Raw genomic sequence first — 20,499 nt, forward strand, 5'->3', positions numbered from 1 at the left:
GGGAAAAAGCTCGTGTAGAAATGTGCGAGGTCCTGCACACCTGAACGACACACACCACGTGGACGACACACACCACGCGGCTGGTGGGACCACTCCCCCTCGGCCTTGGGCCCCATTTCCCAGAAGAGAAGCTCCCTGGGCGGAGGGCGTCCGTCAGTGACACGGGAGAGAGTCAGCCGTGAACCCTGACGTGAAATTAGCCGTATGCACCAGCGGGTGGGAGCGACCCTCTGATGCCGCCTCGGCCCCGAGACGGCGCTGGGGCCCAGTCATCGCTCAAGAGAGTCGGGACGTCCAGCAGACATAAAGGAAGCAGCTCCCACTCTGTGCACACAGGCCCGTGACCGTGTCCATGGCACAGAGTCACGGCAGGGAGCTCACCATTCCATTTTACAGACGAGCAAGTAGGGGCTCAGACAAGTGGGTGGGCGCCTTGCCCGGGTCCCAGAGGTGGCAAAGGACAGCGCACGCCAGGACCAGAGCCTGACCTGCTGCCCCCCGGCTGGCAGATGGCAGGAGGTGCGTGGGGGCCAAACAGGAGCCGAGGCCAGGGTGGCCCCCAGGTTACCTCCCACCACATCCCTGCAGCGGCTGCCAGCTCAGAGCTAGTCTGCCCACCACACTCTGACTTGGCAAAAGCGTTTTTACCCAAATCTCTCCATCTCACAGGCCTTGTAGACAGAGCCAGAACCAGAGGCGTGTGGACCGGACCCTGGGCGGCCCGTGGCCTCCTAGCCCAGCCTGAGGGCCCTGGGGCCGGTCCGCCCTGTTTTCTTCCAGGGGAAGCTCACAGCTGCCGCATTTGCTCACGTCCTCTGATTTGGTGCAGAATCAAACCTCCGGGACTTCAGAGGGACTAAGGCTCTGGGTGACCCAGGACGCAGAAAATCAGACCTGCAGCCTGGCCACACTCTCTCTGCCGCAAAGAAAACCGAGAATGACGGTGTCTCCGTTTCCCAACGCAGGAGGCCGCCTGCTCCCTTTGCTTCGGGGCCACTCGCTCCGGCCGTGGACCCGCTCCTGCTTTGTCTCCGCTGCTGAAAGGCGCCCCCGTTGGACTCCGAAGGTCATTTCCAGCGGAGGTCCCGGACCCCAGGGATCACTAACTCTGTGTTCTTTGTTTTCCTGCTGCAGATTTGCCCCGAGGCTGGTCAGGCGGGGCTGGGGGCCGAGCCGGGTGAGGGCACAGCCGGAGGAGTGATGTGTGCAGCCCCCGCGCTACGGCAGGCGGCTCGGACGTGATGCTCGGTCAACAGCCACTGACCTTTCCCAACTGTAGGGGCCTTTCGGGTCCACACGGGGGGTGGTGGCTCAGAGTCCGTGATGTGAGTTAACACCACGCACGCTGCCGGTGAGGGTTTCTCCCCCACCCCCACCTCCCTTCCATTTTTCCAGCAGCACAAAGACGGAGTCGGAGGTGAGCTTAGCGGAGAGCAGGGGCACCTGGGCCTGCAACAAATATTTCCCAGGCTGCGAGCCTGGGGGCCGGGGGTCCGGAGGAAGCCGGGGGCGGGGGGGACCCAGGGGCAGCTCAGGCTGCCAGACCCAGGCCAGACCGAGGGGACCTGCACATGCCCCGGCTCAGGGGCCAGAGAAGGAAACCAGACCCCCGCCTGCCGCCCACGGAGCCGGGAGCCAGCGCTCATTAGCAGGCCCATCTCTCATCCGAGCTTCTGGGTGTGATAAAGAATTAGGTTTAGCAAATTAGGTGAGGAGAGGGCGTTTGGAAGTGACACCACGGTGATTGATGCTGCTAATAAGCCTTCAGCCGGGAGCGGCCCCCGCCCCCGCCCGCCCACCGGAGCCACGGGCTCACCCACTTGCGTTCAGCCATGCGCACCAGGCAGAGCGGGGGACCAGCCTGGCCTGCACCCGGTGGGGGCTCAGCCCTGTCTCTCCAGGGTGTGAATGCACAGCTGACACGGGGCTGCAGGGACCCCATCCCGGGCGGGTCGTCCTCCTGCCCGCCTCCCTTCTCCCCACCCCCAAAACACGCTTACATCCCGAAATCGAAGAAAAGAGAGTGTGACTGCCCCCACCCCACGCATCGCTTTTGGGCACGACCCCGTCTGCCTCCGTCTGCGCGTCTTCCCAATTTTCCCAGCCGTCAGGGCAGCAGGGGTGCCCCCGTGAGGCTGGCCCACAGGCAGACGCCCTGGCCACACCGCCCCTGACCACGGACAGACGTGCCCCCCGACTGCGTGCCCGTTTCTCCCGCCAGCGTCTGGAAAGCCAGCCCCGCTTTCAGACTGGTTCCCGTGAACGCGTAACACTCCTCGTTCTAGGAGGCAGACCTTTCCAAACAGCTAGGGGGTGCTGTTCAATTCATCCTACACGTTTCTTCTCTGAACAAAACGTACTGCGCGTGGCGTGAATTCATGGGAAGTAACATAAGCAGACCCTGCCCTTCAGAGCGTCAGCAGAGGCCACAAAGCAGCTCACCTGAGGGGCCCTAAAAACTGAGCAGCAAGTGTCCGCAGCAACAGGGTGCAGCCGGGGTGTTGGGGGTGGAGAGCAGGCTGCCAGGGGTCGAGGCCCCGGGGACGGGGCCCACCTGTGGGTGGAGCCGGGCACCGGCTCCCGCAGTGAAGGCAGGCTGGGGGTGGGGGGTCTGAACCCCATATAGGCTTGGCCACAGGCGTGGTTTTCCCTGAGGCACTGGGAGCTCTGAGGGGCTCGGCGGAGACACCACACAGCAGGTGACCTCGGGCCTGAGCCGTCCTGGCAAAGAAGCTGGGTGGCGTGGGCGGCCCAGCTGGGCAGCTGGCGAGGTCCTCTGCGGCCGCGGCCTGCCCAGCACGGGCGCCCCTCCCCACGGCCCTCCCTCTGGGCCCTGGGCCCCCTCGGCCTGCCCCCCACCCTGATGGGGACCCCCTGGCTCTCAGGGGACAGCCGGCCCGTCCTCCTTCCTCTGCGGTGACACCTGCACAGACAGGACAGACTGGATTATTTCGCTGCGCAGCCGAGCGCGGCCCCCAGGTTCTCAGCAGGGCTGCGCCCCGGCTCCCGGGAGGCGGCCTGGGCCCGGGGCAGCTCCTGAGGGTCTGGGCAGGGACATGCACTCCCGCGCCTGAAGTCCTGTCAGGGGACGTGCGGTCCTTTACCAGCAGAGGGGCTGACGGAAGACTGACGGGCCGCACTTTGGGAAAGAGGTCGACAAACCTGCTGACAGGATCACAACACAGACAGAAGCGTGTGTGCGGGATCCCCCACAAGCTGAACAGCGGCCCCGTGCCCCTGCGTCCCCTGCTCCCCTGTGCCCGGGGCGTTGCGACCTGGGCAGAGGCTCCGGGAACTGCTCGGGCATCCCACTGGCACCGTCTCCCTATCTCCATCGCTGCACCTCACCCGCGGGCTCCCGCGGTGTCCCGGCACCAGCCGCAGACCCCACACACACGACAACACCTGCGTGTCTGCCCTTCACTCGTACCTTCCCCCACCCATGGCTTCACGCGACTTTTCCGCCTAAAATCCCACCACACACCCAACTCGGTGTGGCAGAAATGGACAGCTCCTCCTGAAAGTCTCCTGTGTTTGCCTCCAAAGTAGTGGACACACCTTTTGCCCAGACTTCAAGTCCACGGAAGATCTGCCTGGTGTTTCCGCCCTCCCTGTCCACACCCTCCTCCTAAGCTCCGCCAGACCCCTCCCTCCAGCCGCACCGTCGCTGCCAGGAGGCCTGCTCTCGCTGCCACGCCGTGTCTGCAGGCCCCCCTCCTGGCTGCCTCCCCCTGCCTCTGCCCCACCCGATGTCCACACGTCGATGGTCCCATCTTCCACAGGCAAATCCAATCACTTCAGCCGCCAGCAGATCCCTGCCGCCTCCTTCTGTGGCTGTTCCCATGACAACGGCGTCTTCCCCTGGTCCCTGCAGGAAACCCTTGCCAGTCCCTAAGGATGGGCTGGGTGTGGGGACACCAGCCTCCCGGCCCCTGTGTCTCACCTGCCGACCACTCGGTGCTTCACTTCACTGTGCGGTCCTGGAGTTTCTTCACGCCTCCTCCCGCCCCGCGCCCGCCAACAACTAGACGGCGAGCTGTGCTATGGTGGGGTCTTCCTCTTCCTGGCCCTCAGAACTATGCACACGGTGGGCGGTCAGCGAGTGTCTGTGGAATGTGGGAAGCCACTTGCTCCCTCCCTTCCCCTGCGCTGACATCCACCACCTATAAAATTGTTATTTCTGTCGCATCTTTCCCCAGAGGGATCTAAGGCCACTTTGATCAAAACTTCACAGAAACCGATTTCCCAGGACTCCTGGATCGGCTCAGAGAGCCGGAGGCTTGAAATTATAAATTCATTCATTCAATCAACAAATATGCATTCGTCCCACGCCCAGCTTCCCCCAGACAGTCTCAGGGAGCCCAGGGCTGCCATTCACTGGGGGGGGGGGGGGTGTGAGCACCGCCACCCACTGGTTTACACACGGTCACAGGAGGAAGGTGGCAAGAAGCCTCTCTCCATCCTTTGAGGAAGAGCTGCTGAAAACACAGGCTCTGTTTATTCCATCTCTAATCCTGAGACGCTCCCCAAGGAGCTGGGCCGTCCCAGGGGGGCAAACCTCTAGAGATTTCAGGAACCCCAGCCAGGCAGGCGGGAGGGGCCTGACTGCACCCACGGCTCTGAGGTCCACGGTGCAGAGAGGAGCTGGGCCGGGTGCCGTCAAGGTCTTCCCAACTCTGGAATTCCGGAATTCTGATACTGTGGTTCACGGGAGCAGACAGGGCGAGCCCAATCAGTGGAGCATCTTGGCTTAAAGAAAACGGCTAAAAGTGACGAGAGTGGCCTCCTCCTGACCCATTTTGAAGAGATGATGGCAGGCGAGGCGCGGGCAGGGAGCCGGGGCGGAAGGACTGAGGGACGCTGACAGATTTGGCCTTGTCCGTCTACTCACTAGGCAAACGTTTGCTGGAATTCCCACCTGCAAGGCGCTGGGTGGGCAGAGGGGCGCCGCAGCCGTGGACACGGGGGTGCCATCCTGCCGCTCAGCTCAAGTGCAGGGCGGGATGGCGTCCTTCTGTGGGGTCAGGCTGTGACAAGGCTGCAGAGGAGACAGAGCAGGTCAGGAGGCAGGAACGGCGGGGGCACCAGCAGGAGGGATCTGGCGGAGCCCACCTGGAGAACGGGGGCAGCTTTCCAGACGGAGGACAGGCCAAGTGTAAGGACCCAGAGAGGGGACAGGAGGCGGCCCCCACAGGGGACAGCGCAGATGTGGGGAAGCGACCGGACTCGGGACACCCTTGACCTGACCGTGTTGCTGCCGGACCTGCCGTGGACGCGGTGCACGGGGCGTGGCTGGCAGTGGGAGAGCGGGGAGGGGGGCGGATTCCCGCACGAATCTCAGTGTTTTGGCTTCAGCAGCAAAGTGAACGTGCTGGGGACAGAACACTGGCCGGGACGCCGTGTCCTAGAACTGTCTATGACTCCAAGCTTTTCAGAGCCAGATCTGTCCGTGTCCTTCAGTCCTTCCTCCCCAGGCTCCTTCCCCACTAAAAGGCTGCTGTTTGCTCAGCCCACCAGCTTTTCTGCTTTCTGCAGGATCTGCCTCAAGAAGGAAATTGGGCAAAGCTGGTGTTCGGGGCCACCTCCTCCCCTGCAGCCGGTGTGGAGACACCGGGAGCGTCAGCAGGAAGCCGGAGCCAGGCTGCAGCGAGCTGCCGGTCCTGCCCCCTCGCACCTCAGGCTCATCACGCACCCTGGCTCCAGCATCTCCCTCTCCTTTGCCGCCAGCACCTCTGAGACTCTGGCTGCAGCGTGGCCCTAACAGGGATGTGGTAGCATCTGGAAGGTGCCCACGTGGGGCCGGCCCTGGCAGAGGGGAAGCATGCGAGGTGTGGACCTGAGCACCAGTGAGGAGGCAGCACTTTATTAAACGACAGATGGGGAGTATTCGTTTTCTTTAAGAACATGTGACATTTTATGAGGACAGTGTTGCCTGATGCCAAAACTAGGCGAAGACACCACAAGTTAAGAAAACCACAGAGCAGTAGCTCGTGTGAAGACGGATGCAAAACTTCTAAACAAAATACTAGCAGATTGAACCCAGCAACATAAGAATTAAGCACTGTGCAGGGGGGAATAGCTCGGTGGCAGAGCACACACTTAGTGTGCATGGGGTCCTGGGTTCAGTCCCCAGCGCCTCCATTTTGAAAAAGCGTAAAAAAGTAGAGAATTAAACACCGTGACGAAGTGGCGCTTATCCTGGGGATGCAGGAGCGGTTCAGATCTGAAAATCGATTAAGGTCGTTAATCATTATCAACAGAGTAAAAAACCACGTGACCATCACAACACACACAGAAAAGGCATCGGGCAAACCCCACATCTTCTCATGATAAAAACACTCAGCAAACCAAGACCAGAAGGGAAATTTCTCAACCTGACAAAGGGCAGCCAAAGGAAAACCCACAGCTAAGGTCACACTTCATGTGAAAGTCTGAACGCTTTTCCCAAAGATCAGGAAGAAAACAGATGCCCACTCCCCTGTTGCCCAGTGTGCCGGAGGCTCTGCCCAGGGCACTTAGGCAGGAAAAGGAATAAAACGCATCCCAGCAGGAGAAGGATGAGCAAAACTGTCCCCAGTCACAAACGACATGATACTGTATATAGAACAGCCTAAGAAATCTGCTAAAAAACTATCACAGCTAATAAATTAAACAAACAAAACGGTAGGATACAAGCTCCATCTGTAAAAACCACCTGCATTTCTATACACTTGCAATGAACGTTTACCCCGTGCTTTCTTCTAAGAGTTTTATAGCTGTCGCTCTTACACCGAGGCCTCCAGCCATTCTGAGCTCATTTCTGTGTGTGGTGTGAGGTAAGGGCCCAGCCCCGCCCTTTTGCATGTGGATGTCAGGTTGTCCCACTTTCACAATAGCATCAAAAGAATAAAACACTTGGGAATAAATTTAACAAATGAATTGTGAAACTTACGCTCTGAAAACTACAAAACATGGTTGAGAGAAATGAAGAAAATCTAAGTAAATGGAAAGATGCTTCATGTCCATGAGCCGGAAGGCGTAGCACTGTGACGACGGCGCGTTCCCCACACTGATCTGGAGAGCCGCCTCAGCGCCTAGCAGGTCCCAGCTGACTTCCTCGCAGAAACTGAGGTGCTGATTCTAAATTAGTACTGAACAGCGAGGGACCCGGGGTAACTGAAATGATCCTGGAAAAGCAGAAAAGGGCAGGAGGAGTCACGCCTCCTGGTTAGAAACTTACTACAAAGCAAGAAAGAGTGGTACCGGCACGTGGACAGACATGCAGCGCCAGGAGCCAGGAAACCAGCCCTTACACCGACGGTCAACTGCCTGCCAAGACCCTTCAGCGAGGGACTGGACAGGCTTCAGCAAACGCTGCTGGGACAACCTGACATCCACACGCAGAAGGACGGCGCTGGTCCCTGCCTCACACCACACACAAAAATGAGCTCAAACTGGCTGGAGGCCTCAGTGTAAGAGCGACAGCTACAAGCTCTTAGAAGAAAGTGTGGGGTGAACGTTCATGACCTTAGGTTTGGGGAAAGAATTCTCACACCTGACTAAAAGCACAAGCAACAAAAGGGGAAATAAATTACATTAGATTTCATCAAAATTTGAAGCTTTTTTTTTGTGCTTCAAAGGACAGCAAGAAAGTGCCTAGACCATCCACAGAACCGGAGATTTTCCAGTCACACGTCTGAAAGGGGCTTGTGGGAAGAACTCTTACAGTGCAGTAGTAAAAAGACAACATGACTAGAAAATGGCCAACAGATCTAAACAGACATTTCCTCAGAGAAGACACATAGGAAGCCAGCAAGGACATGAAGAGACGCGCCACATCAGCAGTCGTCAGAGAGATGCAAGCGGAAACCCACGATGAGGAGCACGGTGCACCCACCTGGGTGGGCAGAATCGAGACAGCCCGCCAGCAAGCGCTGGCGGGTGTGGAGGGACCAGAGCCCGCGTGCGTCGCTGGCGGGGATGTAAATTGGTGCAGCTGCTTCGGAAAACAGCCTGGCAGTTCCTCCGATGTAGTTACCGTGTGACCCAGCAACCCCACCCCGAGGCAGACACCCAAGAGAAACGAAAGCACGTCGGCACAGAGACCTGGGTTTGAACGTTGATGGTCGAGTTATTCATCATGGCCAAAAAGTGGAGACAACCCTCACGTCCGTTAACAGACAGCTGGATAAACACCACGCGGTGCAGGCACAGAATGACGTCAGCTGAGAAAGGGCTGGAGCACCGACACCCGCCACGGCACGGGCGGACCCTGAACGCACGGCACTCAAGGGCGGAAGCCACGCACGGGAGCCCGCGCGGCACATGTTCCGTTCATGTGAGGCCCACAGCGGGGAAATGCGCAGAGGCAGGAAGTGGACGCTCGGTGCCTGGGGGGCGGGGGGTGGACCCTCGCGCAGCTCGGGGTCTGCGGTCAGGGGGTCATCGGGGCTCCCAGGCTCACAGCTGCACCACCCAGTGCCGTCTCCATCGTCCCGGGGCCCCGTGTCTGCATCTCCCCTCTTCCTCTCCCGACGCCTGCATTGGATCAGGGCCCCTCCTCCAGGATGACCTCCTCTCACCTCGGGGACGAGGGCAGAGACCGGCTTTCACGGAAGCCCACGAGCACAAGGAGGGGCAGGGCTTGAACCTTCCTTTGAGGGACACAAAACCCCACCCACAATGGCCACGGGACTCTGCCTTTAGACGCGTTTTATTGGAGTCTCCCCTTCTGGCCGTGGGAGGCCCCAGGAGGAGGGAGGCCGTGAACCCCAGAGCCCCCTCTTCTGCTGGCTCCTGTCCTGCTGTCTCCTGCTTCATTTGCTTTGCCTTCATGGGTCTCTTTGTTTAACTTTTCGAGTGCTTCTTTTTTTAAGTTAAACAGTGTTCATTGTGCAGACATTGAGCGTCACACACGCGTCGTGTCTGTGAAGCACTGAAGGGTCTACTCCCTACCGTCTGTGACTGGAACTGAGACCAGGGGTTTGCCCTACGAATGGTGTGGGAAGAGTGAAGCACCACCAAGGTGGCGGGGAAATGCTGCCCCTCCCACTGTGGCCGGAGCAGCACGGACGTCAGGAATGCCTGGCATCTGGACACATCACGCTTCGCGGGCCCGCCTGGGCTGGCAGGACCAGAGCGAGGGAGGCAGCCCCGCCCGGTGCCACCCGCGGCCTGAGTCTCTCCTGCTCCGGGGGGCCCAGCAGAGGTGGCGCCTCCACTTTTCTGCCCCCTTGTCTGCTGCCTTCATGCTTCTGTGTCTGCCGTCCTGGAGGGTGGGGACACTGCCTGGTGCATCTTCGAATTTCCACCCCGCCCCACGAGCTGGGGACATCTTCGGGTGCTCCTCAGAAGCTTCTGCAGATGGAAAGCTCACAAAAAGCATGAGGATAACCGCACGCTTCGTCCAGACCCGCAGAGACGCTCTGATTAGTAACTCACGAGGGACCCGTCCCTGGAGAGCCTCGCTTCTCCAGAACCCGGCTCAGCCCCAGCCCCTCCCGGGGTTCAGCCATGAACTTCTCTCCTGCTTCTGGGCGGCCGTGGGCCCGAGGGCTCCCTGCAGAGAGTCAGGGATGGGCCATCATGTCCCAACACGCTGGAACACGGGCGACACCAGGTCAGGCCCTGAGAGCAAACCCTCTCACTCTGCGGAGGGGACAGGCCAGCCAGGACCGTCCCCCGGAGCTGGGACCTCTGCTGTCGGCCCCGCAGCAGTGCGGCCTGTCCCAGATCCAGTGGAGGGGGGAGGAAGAGAAAGGCACCTCGGACAAAGGACAGGACGTCGGCCCCCGTGTAAAGGGATGTGAGCCCAGCCGCCTCGCGAGCTACAAATTACAGGAGCTTTAACAGTTAAAAGGTTTCAAAGGTCATTATGCATTTATCAGTGAAAAAGCAATAGGGATTTCTGAGCAGCGACAGCTGGAAGGGGCCGGAGACGCCGCCTTCAATCACCGTGGAGATCTCTGCTCATCACACACAATCATATTTCGTTATTAACAGACGTCGGCCAGACTGACGTTTTGCACATTTCATCCCAAGACGCGTCGGGGACACTTCTGGCACACGCTTTATCGTTTTCATCAGTGTCGTCCACGGACTGACCGGCCCGACCCCGGAATCTCACACTGCCACTCATCGTAAGTGAATTTATCAACGTGTGCGTAATCAGAGTCCACGGGGGAGTCTTAACTGTTTGCATACGAAATTACTTCATTCTCCACGCTTCAAAAAAATTCAATTTTGCATAATAAATGATGATAAAGGCCGGTTGACAATTACGTAGGTGGGAACAGCAGGAGGAGGTGACTGGAATTTCAATGGGGCTGCACGCGTGTATCTGGGCTTGCTTAAGTGATCAGCAGCCAGGCTGACTCTCCCCATTGTCGGGGTTAATGCAGAGCCCTTCAGCGCCTGTTAGAGGCAGCCTTACTTAAGCTGCAAATTGGCACATATCCTATTAGTATTTTCCTCCTGTGACACATCCTCCAACTGACTTAGATGCACAGTCGGGCGAATATTAAAATTAATTAGGCTATTATTTGAATGCAGAGAAACAGCAGCCTGTCTCAAAAAAAATCTTACAGAAACACACACACTCCCCCACCCCACAGCCAGCCTTGCACAAAAGCCTGCCGTCACCTGCCAACAGACCCCACGCAGAGCGCCCTGAGACTGGGGCGTGGAAGTGCCACACCCTCCGGGCAGAGCTCGCTCTGGGTTTTTGCAAGGACAGCCAGTGTCCTCAGCACAGGACGGGGCTGTGCGCAGACAGAAGTGTGATCTTACGTCTGATGACAATGGTTTCAAGACAGATTGTAATTTGGCTCATTAACTAAATGTGTCTCTCGTGTTCCAGCCTCGTGATTGCATTGTTGAAGGGTCCCCCAAAATTACACTGTCCCCCAGCTGCCATGCGCCTTCTCGCCCACGTCAGGCTGAGACTCAAACACGACAGGTCCACAGACCGGGCACAAGGCTCAGACACCAGAGCAAGACCGGAGGCCGCCTGTCGGGACCTGGCCTCCCGAGAAGGGGGTCCCAGAAAGGGGCTCAGAGGTCCCTGCAGGGGCACAGCCGGCGCCTGCACCAGGCAGCTGTGGGAGCCTGACTCCAAGTGAACGCACGTCCACCGAGGCCAGCACTGTGGGCGAATAAATAAACTTACTTGTTTATGGAACAAAAACTATAAGAAGACCAAAACGTCACGGAAAATAAAATGAGGATGTTCAGAGAGACAAGGAAACACGCTGCAGTCACGGAAGAAACGACGCCACCTACAACGGAAAAGAACGAACAATTGTGAAAGAGCTGTGACGGTGGAAATGAGCGTTTGCATAGAATGTCTGGAAGAAGAGCCTGAGGAAATCTCGGCAGAAGTAAAAGCAGGAGCTGAGCACAGGTGCAGGGACGATCGGGACACGACTCAGTCGGGGCAGCGGGCGGGTCTCGGGCGGGGGCCCCGCGGAGGAGGGGCGGGGCCCCAGGAAGCCCCGGCAGCTGGAGGGGGGCGCAGGGTCCCCTCCGTCCCACCCAGGGAGTGAGGCGCCCGCGTCACAGCCGGGAGCCCTCAGCCCGCACGGAGGCGGCTTCCAGCGCCCTCCGGGCGGACGGGTGGCCCCGCGGCACCCGAGTCACAGCTGGGCCGCTGGACAGCTGCCCGGGACGCCGGGAGACAGGCGGCCTCGTGTTCCAGGGAGACTGTGTCAAACCGGAGTTTTGTCTGCTTCCTGAGCCAAGCTCGGTCCCGTCGTCCAACAAGCAGCAAAGCCAGTCGACTGGCACCGCTCGCGGGGCCGGAACGCGGCGCTTCCTGCAGGTGCCCAGCGCGGGGCCGCGGGAGAGCGGGCAGCTCGGCCGCCCGGGCTGCGGCTTCGGGACGCCTCTGGAGGCACCGTCGGAGGTGGGCGCTGCGCGCGCGCGGACGTTCTTCTGATGGGCTGGGGGCGAGGCCCCCGGGGGTCAGCGTCTCCAGCCTTGGTCCCCACAGGTCTGGGGACTGCGCGCTGGTGGGCAGCACACAGCTAGCGTCTCCCGCCGGCTGGGCCTCCAGCATCTGCCAGGAGGCCGGATGCGGCTCGGAGCTCGCCTGCAGCCCTCGGGTCGGCCGGAGGGGTCGGGCTTTGTTTTGTGGCGGAACTGTTGTTACTTCCTCGTTTGACTGTTTTTCTCTGTTCCTGCCCTTTCTCATTTTTCCGCTTAAATTTGCTCTGCAGAACTCGGGGAAGCCGAGGGGGCCGACACTGTTCCACCAACCGGAGGCGGGGAATGCGGGCGGGGGTCCTGCCCCGCTTCATTCTCAAGCATGAGGAGAGAACATGGCTTTCTTAGACGTGCAGGTCTCCCGGACACCCTCTCAGGAAACTCACAGAAAACGCACTACATCAAACGAGGGGCCGAGCCAAAAAAGGAGACCGGCTCTCGGAATCAGGGAAGCCAACGGATGGAGAGAACCAGAAACGCCCCTGATGAGGGCTCAGGGGCCAGACTGGGGGCTCCGCTCTGAGGGGGCCACCGGGACGGGGGGGTGCGGGCGGCCGGGAAGGTGCTGGGCACCTCAGAAGCAGTGTTACCGACTCACTGGGAGGACTGTGTCTGGGTTGGTGATCCAGGCATGAAAAACAGAGCACACTGAGGAAAAAAGAGGGGCCTCTAACTCCGTGAGAAAACGAAACTTAATTCAAGAAACAAAGCAAAATCGTTTGGTCAGTGGCTTCAGCTCTGAACAATGTTTACAATATAATACTGTGAGCATTAAAAGTTACGTTCTGAGCACACGGGGTGCAGGAGGAAGGGCCCCGTCACGGCGCAGCCGGAGACACGCCCCAGAGGAGCGGCGGGGAGCAGCAGCGCAGGCATGTTGCTCCCAAACACGGCAGAACAGCAGAGGAGACGAGACGCTGCCCCTTTTAAAGCGAGGTTACTTTGTAAAGACCTGTGTTACTTTGATTAAACAGTAAAATTTAGGGGAGAGAGTACACAGCTCAGTGGCAGAGAGTGTGTGTAGCACCTCCATTAAAAAAACAAAAGTGGAAAAAAGCAAAATCTAAATTAAAAAATTAGGCGTAGAAAGAGAAGGGGGAGAGATGAGGGGTTGGCGCCGCGGCCCCGCCTGCAGGGACGACTCGACGAGGGAGCTGGAGGGTCGGCTGCCGCCCGGAAGGGACCGGCACCTGGCTCTGTCCCCTCCCCGAGGAGCAGGGGTGTCACCTGAATGGTCACCTCATCACCTAAGGCCCAAAGGAAGGCTTGGGAAAGTGGGAGAAGGAGGCAGACACTCTGGAACCTCACGTCCCCAGAGACCCAGTGCGACCCGTGCTGTGCCTCCTGCATCCGTCCTCTGGCGTAGGGTCGGGGCTCCCTCCTCACGCTGCGTGCATCACAGTCCCCTCCGCCCAGGGAGCGCTTCCCCCGTGGACACTGGCGGGGTCACCACCGGGTTCCCACTCACTCCCTGGGACTCTAGAAGGGACACCACACTGCAGCAGCTCGGGGCAGTCAGCAGCAGAGCCCATCTGGCCAGTCTGGTGCACATTTGGAAGCTGCGAGTCCATCCTTCCTGTGAACACCGAGGAGTGCACGGGCCAGGTCATGGGTGGGTTTCTCACTAATGTCATAAGAAACCGCCAGGCCACAGTCCACGGTGGCTGGACCAGCTCACGCCCCACCGGCCCCTGAGGGCCCAGGGGCTCCACGTCCGTGCCAACACTTGGTGCTGTGCGTTTTCCTGGTTAGCCGTCACGCAGGTGCAAAGTGTGGCGTGAACTTTGCCCTCACAAGTGAACAAGGCCAGGCCTGCTCGGAATGTCATGCCCTGACGTAAAGTCGGGAAAAAGGTCCCCATGGAATGACACAGGGGTCAGGACGGTGTCTGAGCCGGACCCCAAGTGCAGGAGGCTCAGGGGAGTGCACCACTGCTCCCGCTGTCCCCCTGGTGTCCCCGCACCGTCAGGGGCCAGTGCTGGACGACAGGGCTGCAGCGGTAGAGACCATGTCCCGCCCACAGGCTACATCCTGCTGACGAGGCCTGAGGGCCCTCAGACACCGCAGTGCCAGCCTGGACCCGCCGTGACTCGGGCCCCCGCCTGAGCCCACACCACACACGTTCCACAATGGACACCCGGGGTCTCAGCCCTGGCCCAGCCCAGCCCATGACCCTAAAGCCCCTCTCCAGGACGGGCCCCCCGGGCCCCAGAGCAGGTCCCTCCCCCCACAGGCTGCACCTCCGCGCACTGGGGCCCCTGGGACGGGGAGGAGCACTAGACGGTGGAATCCGAGAGTCGGAGCCACGACAGATTAATTGCCCAGTCTTTCCTCCCAAGTGGCGGGAAGGCCACAGACTCGGAGGATCTTCCCGGCAGGGCTGGGCAGCCCTCCCCTTGCTTCTGTCTGCGTTCTGGTTTGCAGTGGCAGAGGCATTGAGAAACGAACGCTGGGTTCCAGTAGCTGCACACGGCATCCGAGGAGCACCTGGGACATCAGTCGCGTTCCTCCTGACTTGGCACATGTGCAGACCCCACGTGTGTGAACTGCCCGGCCCCCAACCCTGGAAACCAGACGGCTGTCGGGGGCGAGAATTGAGACTAGCTGCGTCTTTAAAACAATGTTTCACAACATCTAACTAACTGCAGTGTTTGAAAATTAAATAAAATGTGAGGTTTTTAAAAATGATTTTGATTTAAAGGTTTTAATACTCACTCATTCTAGTCTGCACTAAGCCTTCTAAGTTTAAGAGCTAATTTTAACATCCTAAAAGGAAAAGCTTTTTTGAAAACACATAAATAATCTCAACACTTTAATTTTTACATTTACTTTAATTTACATTTTAATTCAAATTTTATACACTGAACTATAGCTATATTTTCTCCTTCGGATCGTTACCGTCCATAGTATAAGACCTTGTGAAAAATGTTTGTTATGAAATGATAACTGGTCACGTTGCTGAAGTAAAGGGAAGGAAAACAACCCTGTGGAGCCAGTGTGTAACCATTTGTAAACGAAGCTCGCTCCTAAACCTCACCCAGGCAGCGCCGGCCCATCGGCCGAAGGCAGACAGGCTGAGCGGCAGCTGGTTCTTGCCTGACAGTTTGCAAACTCCAGTTGTAGAAACTCAGGGGTTGACGTAACCCTTTGATGTCGACAAAGGTGAAGGGGCATTTGTCAGGGGAGGGGAGGGGTGCTCGGGTCTGTGGGCATGTGAGTCCCTCCCTGGCACCTGCTGGAGCCCCACACTCACAAGGGGCAGGACTCGCCCTGGGCCGGCCGGGGTACCACTGGGCAGCGGCTACCGCATCTCAGAGACCTGGAAGGCCCGGCGCTGGGTGGCTGCCCCAGGAGGCCTCGCCCATCAGAGGCTGCCCGGCTCTCACCCGACATCCCCGAGTCCTTGTCCCTCCCCTTCCATCCCTCCTCCTTCTGTGACACCCGCAGACGTCAACCCCCACAGCCTCTGCCAAGCGTTGCAGCAAGTGACTCCCTTGGGCTCTCAGGAGCCACAGAAACCCGGGAGCCGTGGCCACTCGTGTCCGACCTTGGGGGCCACTCCAGGGGCAGGGACTCTGCCCTCCCCCACCCCAAGCCCTGCGTGAGGACAGCCAGAGTCACCTCCGGGCCGGAGTGCACGCTGAGCCCCGATCCCAGGAGGAGGAAGGGCGGGAGGGTGGGGTGCTCTTCTGGCTAAAGCAGCGAGAGGGACTGGATGCTTCGCTGGATGAAATGCAGTGTTGGTCATCTTTATTTCTATAAACAACCAGAGATCCACGCAGCCAGGAGGGCTGCTGGCCCTGTGGGCCCGCCCGGCGGGGCTGGGCCTGAGGCCAGCGTCGCTGGCGGTGATAAAGCACTGGCCGAAGCTGCACGGGCGGCCCAAGTCAGTTCTCTGGGTCCGCGGGGGGGCACGGCCCTGGAGACAGCCTTATTCAAGAGAGAGAAGGCGGTTCCTCGGTTCCAAAGCTGCCTTTGGGCCACAGGAGGCCAGGCCATTGGCCGCAGTGGGGCAGCTCAGACAAGGAAGCCTCCGGGCAGGTGTGGGGAGTGGGGGCCTCCCGTGACCTCAGGACTGGACCCCCGTGACGTGGCCGATGAACGCAGCAGGGGATGGAGGAGGAGCAAAGGCAGAGGCCTGCGCCCTGTCAGAGTCTCAGCTCTGGCCCCTCGGATCCACGAGCCGAAGTCCTGACCCCAGGACTCGGGGCGTGCTGTGTGTGCAGATGGGGGTCTTCAAAGAGGTGATTAAGGCTGAAACCATGGGTCACTGGTGGGCCCTGACCCCACAGGACCGGTGACCTTACAGGAGGAGATAGGGACACAGACACACAGAGGGACAACCGTGTGAGGACACAGGGAAGACATGCCCACACACCAAGGACAGAGGCTTAGGGTGGCATCCACCGCCTCCCTGGGCTCGCAGGCCCGTGCGGGGCCCTGGAAGTCACTGCCTCGCCCCAGGGGACAAGGACTCAGCAGGGACCCACACCTCGGTCCTGGCGAGAGGGGGACTTACTGGAGCGGCTCTCCCGAGGGAAGTTAACTCCCACTTTGTGAAAACAGAAGCTCAGAAAAGCCTTTCTGCCAACAAATGCCTGGAAATGGGTTTTGAGTGATAGGAACACTTTAAATGTCCTGCTGAGGCGTGAGTGAGGGAGTCCGCAGGGGGGAGACGGGGTGAGGAGCGGGGACGGGTGAGGGGTGCCGAGCTGCCCCGTCCCCGCCAGCCGGGCCCTGGCCGCCCTGGCCCCTCATGCCGGAACCCGGGCCCTGGGCCCTGAAAGACGAGGGGGCCGGGGCGTGAAGCCAGGACCACCGAATCTAAACTGGGGCAGACGTTCTACAGAACATGCCCTAGACTCTCCACATGTCACCGTCACGAAAGGCAGAAAGACAAGTCTGAGGAAGGAAACCGAGGTGCAGGTTAGACGCGAAAGCCGAGTGCGGCTTGATCGACTCTTTGATTTTAAACAGAATCGCAAGGAAATTACTGAGACAAAAGCACAACTTCAGCTGTGGCTGGAGAGCAGGGCTGTTGTAACATTTCACATTTCCTGCCTGTGATAATTTTATTGTGGTCACACAGGACTTTGTCTTCAGAGACACATATTCAAGGATCGGGAAGTGCCATAACAGCCACATCTCACTCTCAGACGGTTTAGCCGATTAAAACCTGCACACGTGCGAGTAAACGCACACCCGAGGGACAGAGAGGCGGGGGAGCCCGGAGTAGCCAGTCCAGGTGACGCTCACAGGGCGTTCCCTCTGCTGCGAGCAACTTCCCTGTAGGTTTGCAATATTTCCGAATAAAAAATCGGAAAAAGAGAATGTGAAGAAAGAAATACAATGTAAAATGAGGGAAACACAGAGGGGAGGCGATGGTGAAAGCTGAAAAGACGCAGAAGCAGAACCCACAGGAGACTTGGTGAAAACCCAGGTGCGTCTCAGAGAGACTCGACTGTAAAAAGCAGTGATCGTAACGACCGATTTTTAGGGCCAACTTTAAACAAAACAACTAAAGCGTCGGACGAAAGTCCCATGGGAGCAGGGCAGGGGCGTCGCGGTGAACATTCGAGGTCTGTGCGCTCGGGGGAGGATGTGTCACAGCAGGTGCCCCTTTAAAGCATGAGCGGCAGCACCTCCGAGGCACTGGAGGGGGTAAAAGAATAAAGGAACCTGATCGATCCAACGGCAAATGGCGCAGGAAGGGAAGAGCAACGGGATAAAATGATCAGCAACACAGAATAAGACTGCAGAGCGAAGTCCCAAGCGAGCCGTCTTCACAATAAATGCAACTGAACTTAATTACCAGTTAAAATAGAATCAACTTAGAGTTTTTAAAAAAGCAGATACAGTTGATAAGAACGTGTCTACAATGAAAGGGTCTGAAAAATTGAAAGTAGAGAAATGCCAGAAATAAACCAGGCATGTGCTGAGCGCATGACGGCCGGGACTAAGAGCCCCAAGTTTAGAACCGAAACGACCAGTCCCGCAACGTGCAGGGCCGGGCGGTAGGGCCGTTCCCACAGCAGAGGGCTGGTGGGCGGGGTCCGGCTCCTACACTGAAAGAGGCAGGAGACAGGCGACACCGTGGGCAAGGGCTCGGGACAGGCCCCTCCAGAACAGCCGGCACGCAGCACCCCGAGACGGGGAAGGGCCGGAGGAAGGGACCCCAAGCTCTCGTCCCTCCCTCCAAACTCCGCTGCTCTGCCATCTTTGTTCTCTGGAGCGACCGCAGGCCCCAGAGGCCGGGCCCCTCCTGGCCCAGCAGCGCGACTTCACCCCCAGCTGGGCGGTCCCAGCGGCATCTGCGGGTCCTCAGGACTCACAGCATCCCCTCCGAGGCCACGGCGGCAGCTGAGCAGCGCTGAGCCTGGCTCTGGGCGCAGGACACAGGGCCCCCCGCGTGCCCGTGATGCTGGCTCGTCTCTTGGTCCCCATGGCCTGAGCCACTGTGGCCGGGCCCCGCCTGCGGCCGGCCAGGAGCCCACGTTCATGGACAATGTGCTGTCCCTCAACTGCCCGGTCTGATGCTGGCCTCCTGCAACCCGTGGGGAGAGGGTCCTGACCCCGATGCCGGGTCCATGGTCTGAGCTGCTCCGTCCACTCCCTGTGGGTGTCCACCCCTCACCTCCGCCTGTGCTCTGCGTGGCCAGAGGTGGCAAGGCGAACAGCACTTCTCTGAGCAACAAAGCACAAATATTAACACAAACCCGACCACAAGCCTCCCACCCTGGTCCCCTGCATAACCCCTAGTGGCTGCAGAACCCACGGGCTGCTCGGGCGCCCTGACCTTCCCCGACACCCCTCCCTCCACCCTCAGAGACTGCCTGCCCGGCTCCGGGCCGGGAGCCCTCCCTGCAGCCCCTGGGACACTAACCTACCGTCAGGACCTGTCCCACCAGCAGAGGCCAGAGGTGCAGGCATCACGAGGCCAGGCGCCAGGCCCCAGGCCCCAGACAGGGCAGAAGTGCTCAGCTTTCATGGAACAGCACCCACTTGCTAAACATCCCTGGGGCTCTGGGAGCAGAGAACTTCTGTCCTGGCGTTCGGAGAGGGGCACGAGGCGGGGGAAGGGGGGAGACCGAGAACTTGAACTGCGGTGGACGTCCCCGTGCAGAGCAGGGAGCTGGCAGCCGGAGGGGCCGCCACCCCGCACTGTGTTCCGAGAGCAGGTCGGCCGTGACGTAGGATCGAGGGTGCGAGAAGCCACGGCCGCTGGGCCGGCTGTTTTCTGGGTCTGCAGACTCCCAGGTGCCACAGAAACTCCTACTAGGTAACGTGCTGGTACCGCAGGTGTAAGTCCGCGTTCGGGAGACGAAGAGGAAAGGGTGTCGTCCGTGAGTCCACGCGGAAAATGCCAAGAGGGAGACATCAGCGTGAAGGACGGTCTCACAGCCCCACGGCCCCGGAAGGGAGCGGCCAGGGACCCGAGAGGACAGCAGCCTCCAGCCCCCCTGCTCCCGGGGCCTTCAGTCCACGTGGAGGGCAGGACGCATGCTGCACAGAAGGACCACCCCCGGGAGAAGGGCGAACGGCAGGAAACACGCCCTGGGAGTCAGAGAAGGGACCACAGACCAAAAGGACAGGGCGGCTGGCTGGGTCCTGGAAGATGAGCGGGGGTGGGGTAACCGGGACAAGGGTGAGGGCACTGTGGAGAGGGCGGTCGGGGAGGAGCGCCCGGGAAGGCTGTGGGGAGCCAGTGTGCGCAGTGAGGGAGGCACGGCTGCAGGGCTGGGGAGACCAGACATCACGGCCCTTCCCTGCGGTCACTCCCCACGAGGGCCGGGCTGGCCCCTGGAGGATGGTGCCGGGCCGGGGGCCCCACGTTGCTGCCAGCAGACGGGACACCCAGCGGCCTGGCTGTGTGGAGTCCAGGCTGTGACCCGTGTGTGCTTGATTCACACCCTGTCCCCGTGGCCGCTTCATTCTGGGGCCCACTGAGCAGGCAGGTCGCAGAGGCCGCCCGTGGCAGTCGCCAGGCCATTTGGGCGGCTCAGTCCTCCTCCCATGGTAGACAGTGTCCAGTGGCCAACACTGTGTGGCACAAGGGTCACACTGGGTGCTCAGTCATACATGTCCACCCACACGTTCCTGGGCCCTGCCTTGAGGGGGTCCCACAGGCCCACGTGGGCTGTGGCCCGTCCAGTGGCACCTCTCTGTGAGGGGCAGAAAGCCCCCTTTGTCTTGGGCCAATGGCCCCGGCACCCCCACGACCTGGCAAACTGCCCTATCAGCACCCCCGCCAAGGGCCACACCACCCAGGGGTCCAGGGTCCTGACTCCCATGCCAGCCTGGGCTCCGCCAGGGCCGAGGAACTGACCCTCGTGCACACACCTCTCAGTGAGCAGGTGCTGACCACGCCCCTGCTGGGAGGTCCTCACAGGTGTCTGGGGGGTGCGGCGGCCCCCCACTCAGAAAGGGCTACGCAGAGCCCCCGGCCAGCCACGACCCACGTTCAGCCCCACCACGGATCCTGCGTCCACACCATCCGCACCAGAGCAGCTGGCATCCAGACATGGTCCCGATGGTCCA

This window comes from Camelus bactrianus, chromosome 7 (assembly GCF_048773025.1).
Source record: "Camelus bactrianus isolate YW-2024 breed Bactrian camel chromosome 7, ASM4877302v1, whole genome shotgun sequence".
In the NCBI taxonomy this organism is placed as follows: Eukaryota; Metazoa; Chordata; class Mammalia; order Artiodactyla; family Camelidae; genus Camelus; species Camelus bactrianus.